An 11,782-nucleotide genomic window follows, 5' to 3' on the forward strand; every position below is an offset into this window, starting at 1 on the left:
TGAGCAGTGGGAAAAACATCTTGATAGGCATATTACATCAAATGGAGAGTACTTTGAAGGTGGCTGAAGTTTAAATGTGTAAGAATAAACACACAACTTTTTATAAATAAATTCTGTTTTGGGGGGGTCCTCTCTTGTATGTATGTATATGTATGTACATGTAAGCATACACATACACACATATTTAGAAAAACATTTGAAGAAGTCATGCCCAGAGTTCTAAGGTTAGTTTGTGGCAGACATGAGATTGTAATTCATGTCTATCTGATTCTAGTGATTATCCTCTAATATCATGCCATCATTTGAGTTAATAATTATACATACACATAGAGTAATAGTCACTTTTAAGAAAACATGTAGTAATTGTCATGCTCTATGCTCTGTGTCTCTTATATGCCTCCTAATTAGTATTTTAGGCTCAATTTACAAGTGAAAAAGTGACTTCAAAACTTTGTTTAAGGTTGCATAGCTGGTGAAAAGGTCACAGTCTCAAAGCTAAACCACATTCTCCTTTACCTCAAGTCTTACCCAGGCTTTCATTTTTGATTTTTCCCTTTCACTATGCTGCTACTGCTCCTAATTTACTAAATGTGTGACAAATCTAAACTGAAAATATGTCTTTATTTTCATAATACTCCTTCTACCATTATGGAGCTCACATAGTAGTACCAATCACTCATGTTTTCTTTCTAACCACATAAAAGTATTTGATTTTTTAATGGTATAATGGGAAAACATTAAAAGGAAAAAAAAGCCAGAGGTGAAGCAGTTTCTATGTAAACTCCACTGTCTCTTCACTATTTGGCTACTTTGTAGTAAATCAAATCCATTTTATATAATGAAGCTTGTCTTTATTATCCCATTATGGTTGCCTTAGAAAGGAAATAGTGCGTATTCTTCAGTTTGGGGCCATTTGTAATTATAAAAAGATATTCAGGAAAGCCATGCTCTCCTTGTGTGCCTTTAAAATCTTCTTTGGTTGTTCTGCACGTTTTTACTGTTTTATACAGAAAGTGTTAGAAAGCTGTGTTTTTATTGCCCTGATGCCTTTAATAGTACATACTGTGAAACTAAGCTGGATACCTGATTGATGCCATTCCTACCTGTCTAGGAAGATAATGATCAAACATCGAGGGGTCTGTTCTCCAGGTGATGTGTGCATGGAACTCCCATTAATGTTAATGGGAATCCTGCTGCTAAGCACAGTGACTGGAGACGAGAGGCTGAAGGTGTGGTAGGTCCATTAAAACTTATTTCTTTCATAGCAGCTGGTTGGAATATAAGTGGGAGGCAGCTCTTTTGAAGCTAACAATCAGCCATATTTAAAAAGTGCAGCTTGTGAAAGATGTAGATGTATTATCAATAAACTCTTTGTATAAAATATACTTATGCTAAGTTTTTACCATAGGAAAATGATTCTTATGAAATGCTTGCTTTTTAAAGTGATGTTTCCATAATTCGTCTTCCTTAGAATAACTGATTATAAATATATAATTTTTATTATTGGTAGTTAGTTGAAAAATACAGATATGAAATTTAGGTCCCCAAAAAAGCAGTTAAAAATGTTGATGTCATATACTGAAAAGTATAAAATAAAGAAAAGATAAAATTCCATGCTTAAGCATTCATAGTTTTAAATAATTCAGAGATATAATACATGTATGTTATATATTTAGCATATATATAGCTATGAATTAATCCACTAACAAAACAACATACATTTCTAAATAATGCAGAGGTAAGATACATATATACTATATGTAGTGTGTGTATGTATAGACACATGAATTAATCCACTAACAAAACAACACACACACACACACACACACACACACACACACACACACACACACACACACACACATATATATATATAAGTCGTCGGCAGCTGTCCGTCTCGACTCGGGAGTGACACGGTATCTGTCTCCTCCCATGTTGAATCGACATCTTGCGATGACGCTGGAGTGTCCTCTCCAGTGAAGCTGAAGCTACAGAGCCTGGGCAGGGTGATATGGAGGGTCTGCTGTTGCCCATGCAGCAGACCCCCCCTCTCTTCGCAGCTGAAGGGTCCAAGGGAAAGACGGAGACGATACAGCTTGGGTTCAGGTGCGCCGCAGGAGTTGCCGGTGTTGACTACAACGTCAAACCGCCTTAGGGACTCCGGCTCCGGATTTTCTGTCGGGGTTTACTCCCTTAGCCTTTCCCCTGAAGAGGTATGCCGCAAGGCAGCGGAGGTTTTTTGGAATCAGAGTTTTCCTTCTCTGATGTGCCCTGACTGGAAGATCGAACCAGCGACACTTAGCTCGCAGGCCGACGCTCAATCCACTGAGCCAAACCAGCCAGGGTGAATATATATACATATATATATATATATATATATATATGTATATATATATATATATATTTATTTATTTATCCTGTAATATTTACTGAGAGCCAGACATTATTTTAGACATTTAGGACATTGAACTGACAGACTTAGGCCTTTGCTTCATAAATGTTATAATCTAGGGAATTAAAAGGAGAAACAAAACTTAGAAATAGTCATATCCAACCTTTATTTTCTGTACACAGAAACTGACACTTAGAACAATGTGTTGAATTGTCCATTGTAATAAAACTGGGTAATGTCAGAGTTAACATCCAAATACTGGTCTATACGTCTAACAATGTATCATATAAATGTACTCTTTTGCTGTGGTCCTCTGTACCTAACACAATGTTGGATATATGGTGTTGACACCCAGTAATAATTTGCTTACTCAGTAAATAAGGGAATTGTTTTTAAAAATTGCTCTTCACAGCAGCTTCTGTAGTACCTAAATATTCTAACCAGTAAAGTCAGGAAGTCAGGGAATAATCAACCTCTGCTTTTCGTTTTTGAATTGTGCAACTCTTACACAATAAAAAATACAACTCAATTTAACGAATGATCTATTATATGATGTGTATTTATCACTTTGAATGTGGAAAAATATTCCTCTTATTATTATAAAATATGTTGCAATAGACCAATGATTCTACCAAAAACAAATAGAACAGCCATAAAAATCTAAAATGAAGACAGAAAAAAGACAGAATTTCATGGAGTAGGTCTGCAGCGAAGAGCTGTGGCTGAAAAGAAGCATGGGTAATCAAGATATTGGACTTGTCAAACATGAATCTTAAATAAAACTGTAATTAATTTGTAAAAAAAATTTAACAAGATGGAGAATATTATTGGAGAATATTGATATATAAGAAATAACCAAGTGACTATTTTAAAAACTTGGAAATAATATAACTAAAAATAAGAACTCAATAGATAAATTTAAAAACAGATATGGAACATGGTGAGAAGGCCCAACACATATTTAGTGGGTTCCTGAAAGTAAAAGAAGAGAAAATAAGGCATAAGTTCTATTTCAAAATATAATATTTAACAATATTCTTAAATTCATGAACACATCAACCCATCAACCCACAAATTCAGGAATCCATTAAGCACCCAGTCTGAAATAATATAAAAACCACACTGAGGTTCTTTTCCCTACTGTGTATTTTTGTCTCCTTTGCTGTAGATTATGTATATATGGGTTTACTTCTGGGTTCTCGATTCTGTTCCACTGATCTATGTGTCTGTTTTTTGTGCTAATACCATAATGTTTTGATTTCTATAGCTTAGAGGTATAGTTTAACATCAGGGCACATGATACTTCCAGCTTTGCTTTTTCTTCTCAATATTGCTAAGATTATTAAGATTTCAATATTTTGTGTTCAAATTCAAGATTCAACAAAATTCAAGTATAAATACCAGTAGATCATTTGGGGGATTTGGAAATTAATAAGTTTAATCTAAAGTTTATATGAAAATTTGAAGACTAAGAGTAGCCAAGATAATTCTGAAAACAAAAAACAAAAACCAATAATGCAGGACATATATATTACCATATTTTAAAACTTAACTATGAATAAGGGTCTTAAAAACAAACAGAATTTACCTGATTGGATTTCAAAATATCTTGGGACTGGTAATTTTGTTTTCTACTCCCCCCCTCGCTTTTTTTTTTTCAATTAGCAATACTCTCACCTCAGATAAACCTCATTGGCTACGATACTGCCACTGCACAAAGCTCTACTTTTCCCTTTTTTTTTTGAACAGAAATGTCTATAACATATTTTCTAAGGTTTCTTATACCTGTTCTACTATTGTATTTTGGGAAGGTAAAACTTGTTATCTGGTTTCATATGTCCAGAGATGGAGAACAATTCTATTTATTTATTTTTATTAAAATATAACTTACAATGTTTTATTTGTTTCAGGTGTACAACTTAATGATTTAATATTTATATACATTGCAAAGTGATCACAAGTCTAATTACTTTCTATCATCATACAAAGTTATTGTAATATCATAATTCTCTATGCCGTTCATTAATTCCTTATTACTTATTTATTTTATAACTGGAGGTTTGTATCCCTTATTCCCCCTCACCTATTTTGCCTATCTCCCCAACCACCAGTTGGTTTTCTGTATCTCTGAGTCTGTTTTTGTTTTATCTTGTTTATTCATTTGTTTTTGTTTTTGTTTTCAGATTCTACATATAAGTAAAATATACAGCATTTGTCTTTCTCTATTTTCACTTAACACAATACACTCTGGGTTCACTCGTATCATTACAAATGACAAGATTTCATTCTTTTAATGGCTGAGTATATATGTTATTTCACATCTTCTGTACCTATTCATCTTTCAGTGTACACTTAGGTTGCTTTGGCTATTCAGGTTCTTTAGTGCTCCATACAAATACTAGGATTATTTGTTCTAATTCTGTGAAAAATACCATTGGTATTTTGACAGAGCTTACATTGAATCTGTAAGTTGTTTTGGGTCAGTCCACTGTAATCATGATGGTCCATACAGGTTGGATAGGGAGTGTCAAAGTGAGAGATGTGCTGACAGAAGCAGAGGCAAGAACGGTGCTATTGCTGGAAGGAGACCGCAAGCCATGGAATGCAAGTAGCCTTCACAAACTGCAAAAGACATGGAAACAAATTTTCTTCTAGAGCCTCCAAATGAATGAAGCCCTGGTGACACCTTGATTTTAGCTCAGTAAGACCCATTTTAGACTTCTTGCCTTCAGAACTGTACGAGAATAAGTGTATTGTTTTAAGTCATTATGTTTTGTTCATTTGCTAGAGCAGCAATAGAAAACTAATACATATATTAATTATTATACAATAATTTGTATAATATCTCATACAAATATGATATTACAAGGACAAAAACTATAGATAATTAGAAGAGAATGTGGAGTTCAGAAATAGATGAAATATTTAAAGAGTAAGTAGATTTTTGACAAAGGTACAAGAGTAATTCAATAGGAGAGAGTTTTTTTAACACATGATGTTACAAACACTGGATTTCAGTGGAAAAAAAGGAACTCAATCCCATCTCACATGATGTACTAAAATTAATTTGAGATAAATGGTGGGGCTAAACATAAGTCCTAGAGCTATTCTTAAAGAAAACAGGAGAATATTCTTACAACCCTCGAGTAGCAAAGTTTTAATAGGCTACAAAAAGTTTTAAAATAAAAATGATAAATTAGAATCAATCAAAATTAAAAATCAACAAGAAAATGAATAGTAATAGAAGACCAGAAAGAAAAAAAATAACATTCCCATAGCATATATCAGATGAAGGACTTATGTCCAAAATATTATAGAGCACTCTTAAAACTCAATAATGCAATGCTAAACAAGAGAATTTTTAAAATGGACAATGGGAAAAGACTTTAGTAGATACAACAAAGGAAGATATAACTAGTAATAAGCAATGAACACAGGGAAAAATGAGATTTAGTTATCAGATAAATGTAAGTTGCAATAACAAGGAAATATCCTCTTATAAACCCTATAGCATAGAAAAATTAAAAGCACAAATAACATCAAATATTAACAAAACTATGAAGCTATTAGAACTCATACATTGCTGGTGAAAGTGTAAAATGGTTCAACTACTTAAGAAAAATAGTTTGGCAACAATTTACTCTTAGGCAGTTATACAAAAGAGATATCAACATATGTCCACAAAAATACAGAAATATTCATAGCAGCATTATTCATAGTAGCAAAAAATGTGAAATAACCCAAATGTCCAGAAACAGATGAATACATAAGAAAATGTGGTCTTTTCATATAATGGAAAACTATTGGCAATAGAGGGAATAAATGATCAATATGCAACGACATAGATAAATTTGAAAACCTTCGTACTGAGAGAAGACAGTAAGGAGAAGGCACATGTGATATAATTTCATTTTTAAAAGTTCTATTATAGAAAATAATCAGAACAATTTTCTCTGCATGATAGTGATTAACTGGAAATAATACAAGAAAAATATTCTATCTTAGTAAGTGTGAGTTACTCATGTGTCTGCATCAAATTGTACATATATGTGTATTGTATATGTAAATAAGACTCAAATAAATATAAAATAGTTTAAAAATTCAAAAAGATTTTATTTAATCATTTTAGTTACAAAAGAAGGTATCATTTGCTCTTGGTATTGGAAAAAAAAAAAAAAAGTATTTGCCAGGTGAGAAAATGGTTGGAAAACATGAAAGAGCAGGCTATAGTCTGAAAAGAAAGTCGATCATATATTTTTCTTTCTGAAAGGCATATTAAATACTCAGTAAACATCTATTGCATACGTGTACTCAATAGGTCTTAAAAAATTAAAATTTTCATTATGTAAGTACAAATAAAACTTGATAAATTCAGAAAATTCAGAAGAAGAGAAAAAATTTATCTACAGTAAAATTTTCCTTTCTAATGTTTTCCTTTTATAAGCTTTACTTTTACATGGATGTAAACACTTTATAAAGTTTTTTTTCTTTTAGTATAATGTAAACAATTAAAAAATTTATATGCTCATTGTAAAAGTCATTTTAATGGTCATGTAATGTTATAGTGAGTAAATTTTTAAAAATGTATTCTTACTTCTTAGCGTTCTACACATTTATAATTTTTATGCCATTCAGATGGATTCTTTCTGTTAGTAATGACTCTTTTTATCACTAATAATTTTTTTTTGAATTTAACTTTATTTTGTTTGATATGTATATATAAATATATATGAACTTTCTTTTGGTTAGTAGTTGCTAAGTGTGTTATATTATCTTTCACTCCCAAATTTTTTATGACAATAAGTTTTAGGTTTATCATTTTGTAAGTAATTGAAAGCTGGATATTATTAGTGGTATCTGAAAATATCTCTCTGTGATAAATTTGTTACATATATTTGACAAATGCAGGATAATATATGTAATATATATTTATAAGTTTATATATTGTAGATTTGCATTTATATAGTGTATCGCAGCCGTCCGTCTCGAGAGACGATGGTGTAGCTTCTTAAGAGTCTATCTGCACCGCCGAGAATGGCTGTGCAGTCCGACTCGGGAGTGACACGGTATCTGTCTCCTTCCGTGTTGAATCGACATCTTGCGATGACGCTGCAGTGTCCTCTCCAGTGAAGCTGGAGCTACAGAGCCTGGGCAGGGTGATATGGAGGGTCTGCTGTTGCCCATGCAGCAGACCCCCCCTCTCTTCGTAGCTGAAGGATCCAAGGGAAAGACGGAGACAATACAGCTTGGCTTCAGGTGCGCCGCAGGAGTTGCCGGTATTGACTACAACGTCAAACCGCCTTAGGGACTCCGGCTCCGGATTTTCTGTCGGGGTTTACTCCCTTAGCCTTTCCCCTGAAGAGGTATGCCGCAAGGCAGCGGAGGTTTTTTGGAATCAGAGTTTTCCTTCTCTGATGTGCCCTGACTGGAAGATCGAACCAGCGACACTTAGCTCGCAGGCCGACGCTCAATCCACTGAGCCAAACCAGCCAGGGCTATATAGTGTATATATACATAAATAATAGGTGTAGAGTCTATATACATAAATAATAGGTGTAGAGTCTGTAGCATGAAGGGAATGAGAGGTAGGAAGTGTTGGAGGTCAAGTCTCAAAAGATAGTTTGACATCTGATTGTGAAAGGCATTGCATACTACATTAAGGAATGTGGGCTTAATCTTAAAAGTATTAAAGAAGTATTACTGGTTGTAAACAGAAGCAACATTAGATTTATGTATTTAAAGTGATACTTTGATAGTTGTATGAGATGAACTGAATAGAAAGAGGCATTTGACTAAGTCATTATTTTGGAAGTCTTTGTGATATTTGACATAAAAGATGCTAAGGCCTTGAGAATATAGAAAAAGTGAGTGAAGACAAATGCATTTTAATTGACAAATATTTGATGGTGGATCTACAGGCCTTGGTGACCACTTAAATGGGGAAGTGAAGGAGATTTGAAAATTAGTTTTTAGAGAAAATGACATCTCATGAGTTGGCAAAATCCAGGATATGGATGAACTATCTCAGGGAAAGTGGAGTTTTGAGAACAGGGTGCTGAGGAGGAAGAATATTTACCAGACCTACTGAGAAAGGGGAAAGGTATATGAAAATCAATTAGAAAGTGTTGGTATCTGGGGTTCTTTGATAATTTATTTCATATAATGAAAATACTTAATTATTATGAACCTTTAAAATCATGTTTATACTCTCTTGTAGACTAACTGTTGTGCTTATTGAAACTTTGAACTTTAAGGTACCTGAATTTAATTTAATCTGCAGTAAATAGTAAAAATTGTTGATGGCCATCATATGAGCTATTTTATACTTCTAATTCTCCTGTAAATTGTTTTTTAAAAATTATTTGAGGTTTGTCCAGAAAAAGTCCAACTACTCTTTTTTTTTTTTTTAAAGTATATTTTATTGATTATGTTGTTACAGTAGTTCCAATTTTTTCCCCTTTACTCCCCTCCACCCAGTATCTCCCTCCCCCAGCATCCCCCCCCAAGTCCATACCCATGGTTCGTAAAAAATAACTATCCCTCCCTCTCAGATATTAAGACCCTTTGTAATCTTGTAAAGGACAATGGGCGAAGGTCTCAAGCTCCTCTAGCTGCTTCAAGCTGGACATGGTCGTCGTCCAACCTACCTTTGGGTCCAGAAATCCCTAATAACAGTGGGGGTGTGGAGGGGAGGGTGGCCTTCCCACATGGGGAAGGATTGTGCAGACTCCAGGTCAGTTGGCTGTCTCCGGACAACGGCGTGCTTGGTTTAGCAGGCTGGCATCCTTGTTGTGTTCTGGGGGCAACAGATTTGGCAAAAAGGGTTAAAAAGCATCATTCAATCCATAACTACTAGGTGGCAAAAGGCAGGGATTAATTTTTCAATGTTCCACATTAGGAGAAAAAAAAAAAAAAAAAAAGAAAAAAAGGGCTTCTTTGGAGGAAGGTGTGCTAGGCACATCTCTCCTGTCCAAAACCCTTTTGCCCATTTTATTTAGTTTGGGCTGAGGGAAATAGTTTATGTTTCCCCCCTCTCAGACCTCTGGGCCCTTTCTGTCCAAGCCATTAGGATAGAAAAGAGAATTCAGTTTTAAAGTGAAGCCCACAGACCACCCCATTCTTCACCAAGTCAGCCATTTAGTTCAGCCAAACTGTTGAGTCTCCGGAGGCAGCGCTGCAGAGAGGATTAAGTGAGGCTTATGCGTACAGACAATCACTCAGGTAATGCGGCCATAGGCTTATGCCCTTTGAAAACAGAAAACACATGTTAATTTATGTAACATAACCAACAAAAAAGTCTCTAAATCTGTAAGACTGTCTTATTGGGAAGACATACAGTTGCAAGGCACTTGACATTCTACTTGCCTGCAACTTGAATCTCTTTGGTGATATCACAGATATGGTTTAATTTTCAAGTGAAACCATTTTTTAAATGAGAAGAAACTTTTAAGACGGTTAGCTGCCCTACTTTACAGTCTGCCACTGATCATTGTGATTTTCCTTGAATACTGATTTTTCTCCCTAAGATTACTCTCCTTGTCTTTAAAGGGACTACATTAAGTCCATTTTTAATTTATCCTGTTCATTTGCATAAGCATAACAAGAGCAGCAAATGATCACTTATGATCTTTAGTTCTGTTTTGCTGGAACTTACCCAAGGAACATTTAGGGTGGCCCTCAGTCTGCTCTTCAGTGCACAGAAGCTGGGCCACATACCTGGCATTCATCCTTGCCTGTACACACCTGTCCTTTCCAAGTCTTTCTGGTTTTCCATTGTGCCTTAAGGTCCCTTCTAGCCATCTTTCAGGAAAACAACCTTCGTTCCTTCCCTGGAGAGATTGCTGTGGACCGCACAACCAACCATGGCAGCAGGCCTTTTATTTCGCGGGCTTTTATTACCTTTGAAAGTCATTCCCAGTTCCTTAGGGCTTTTTGGTAACAACATGAGCCCAAGCATGTCTCCTTTAGGCTTGACATTCCAGTCAAAGGCTTGTTCAGAAAAAGGAATCTCTATTAACAACTGGTCTTATTAGGTCTATGCAAAGAAACTTAAGTCATTACTTACTTGTTTAGAATGCCAAACTCTGGAGAGATCAAATAGGGAGAAAAATATACAACGTGAAGGAAAATCTTTGTCCTAATATTCACTGAACTGGCATTTCCATTCTTGATATTTTCATTTTCCCCCACTAAAAAAAATTTTTTTGTTTGTTTTTCCATTACAGTTGTCTCACTTTTTTTTTTTTTTCCCCTCTTGCTTCCCTGTATCCTGCCCCTCCCTTCCCCCACATTCAGTCCCCACTCAGTTGCCCATGTCTGTGGGTCATTTATACATGTTCTTTGATTTTACACTTCCCCTTCTTACCCCCTTTTCTCCCTCCCCCCTCCCCCCTTGTTACTGTTAGTCTACTCCTTGTTTACATACCTCTGGTTCAATTTTGCTCATTTGTTTGTGTTGTTCATTAGTTTCCTGTAATAGGTGACAGCATAACGTATTTTTCTTCCTTTGCCTGGCTTATTTCACTAAGCATAATTCTCTCTAGTTCCATCCATGTTGTTGCAAATGGTAGAAGTTCCTTCTTTCTTTCTGCTACATAGAACTCCATTGTGTAAATGTACCACAGTTTTTTGATCCACTCATCTACAGATGGGCATTTAGGTTGTTTCCAGCACTTGGCTATTGTAAATAGTGCTGCTATGAACATTGGAGTGCATAGGTTCTTTTGAATTGGTGTTTCAGGATTTTTCGGATATAATCCCAGTAATGGAATTGCTGGTTCAAAAGGCAGTTCCATTTTTAGTTTTTGGAGGAAATTCCAAACTGTTTTCCATAGTGGCTGCACCAGTCTGCATTCCCACCAGCAATGCACCAGGGTTCCCGTTTCTCCGCATCCTCTCCAGCACAAGTTGTTTGTTGATTTGTTGATTATGGCCATTCTGACTGGTGTGAGGTGGTATCTCATTGTGGTTTTAATTTGCATCTCTCTGATGGCTAGTGATGTTGAGCATATTTTCATATGTCTATGGGCCCTCTGTATGTCTTCTTTGGAGAAGTGTTTGTTCAGGTCCTTTGCCCATTTTTTAATTGGGTTGTCTGTCTTCTTGGTGTTGAGTCGTATGAGTTCTTTATATATTTTGGAGATCAATCCCTTGTCTGAGATGTCATTGGCGAATATATTTTCCCATATGGTTGGTTTCCTTTTCATCTTGCTGATGTTTTCTTTAGCTGAGCAGAAACTTTTTAGTTTGATGTAGTCCCATTTGTTTATTCTTTCCTTTATTTCCCTTGCCTTAGGAGATATATCAGTGAAAATGTTGCTACGTGGGATATCTGAAATTTTCCTGCCTATTTTTTCCTCTAGGACTTTTATGGTATCACGGCTTACATTT

General features: G+C 35.1%; 1 pseudogene; it reads right to left on the reverse strand.

Annotated features, from left to right (window-relative positions):
* Positions 1–4,039: 4,039 nt before the first annotated feature.
* On the reverse strand, positions 4,040–4,114 carry LOC150004339 (U4 spliceosomal RNA; annotated as a pseudogene).
* Between the last annotated feature and the right edge of the window lie 7,668 nt (positions 4,115–11,782).

Source organism: Furipterus horrens, unplaced genomic scaffold (genome assembly GCF_987537825.1).
Source record: "Furipterus horrens unplaced genomic scaffold, mFurHor1.1.pri manual_scaffold_7, whole genome shotgun sequence".
Classification (NCBI taxonomy): Eukaryota; Metazoa; Chordata; class Mammalia; order Chiroptera; family Furipteridae; genus Furipterus; species Furipterus horrens.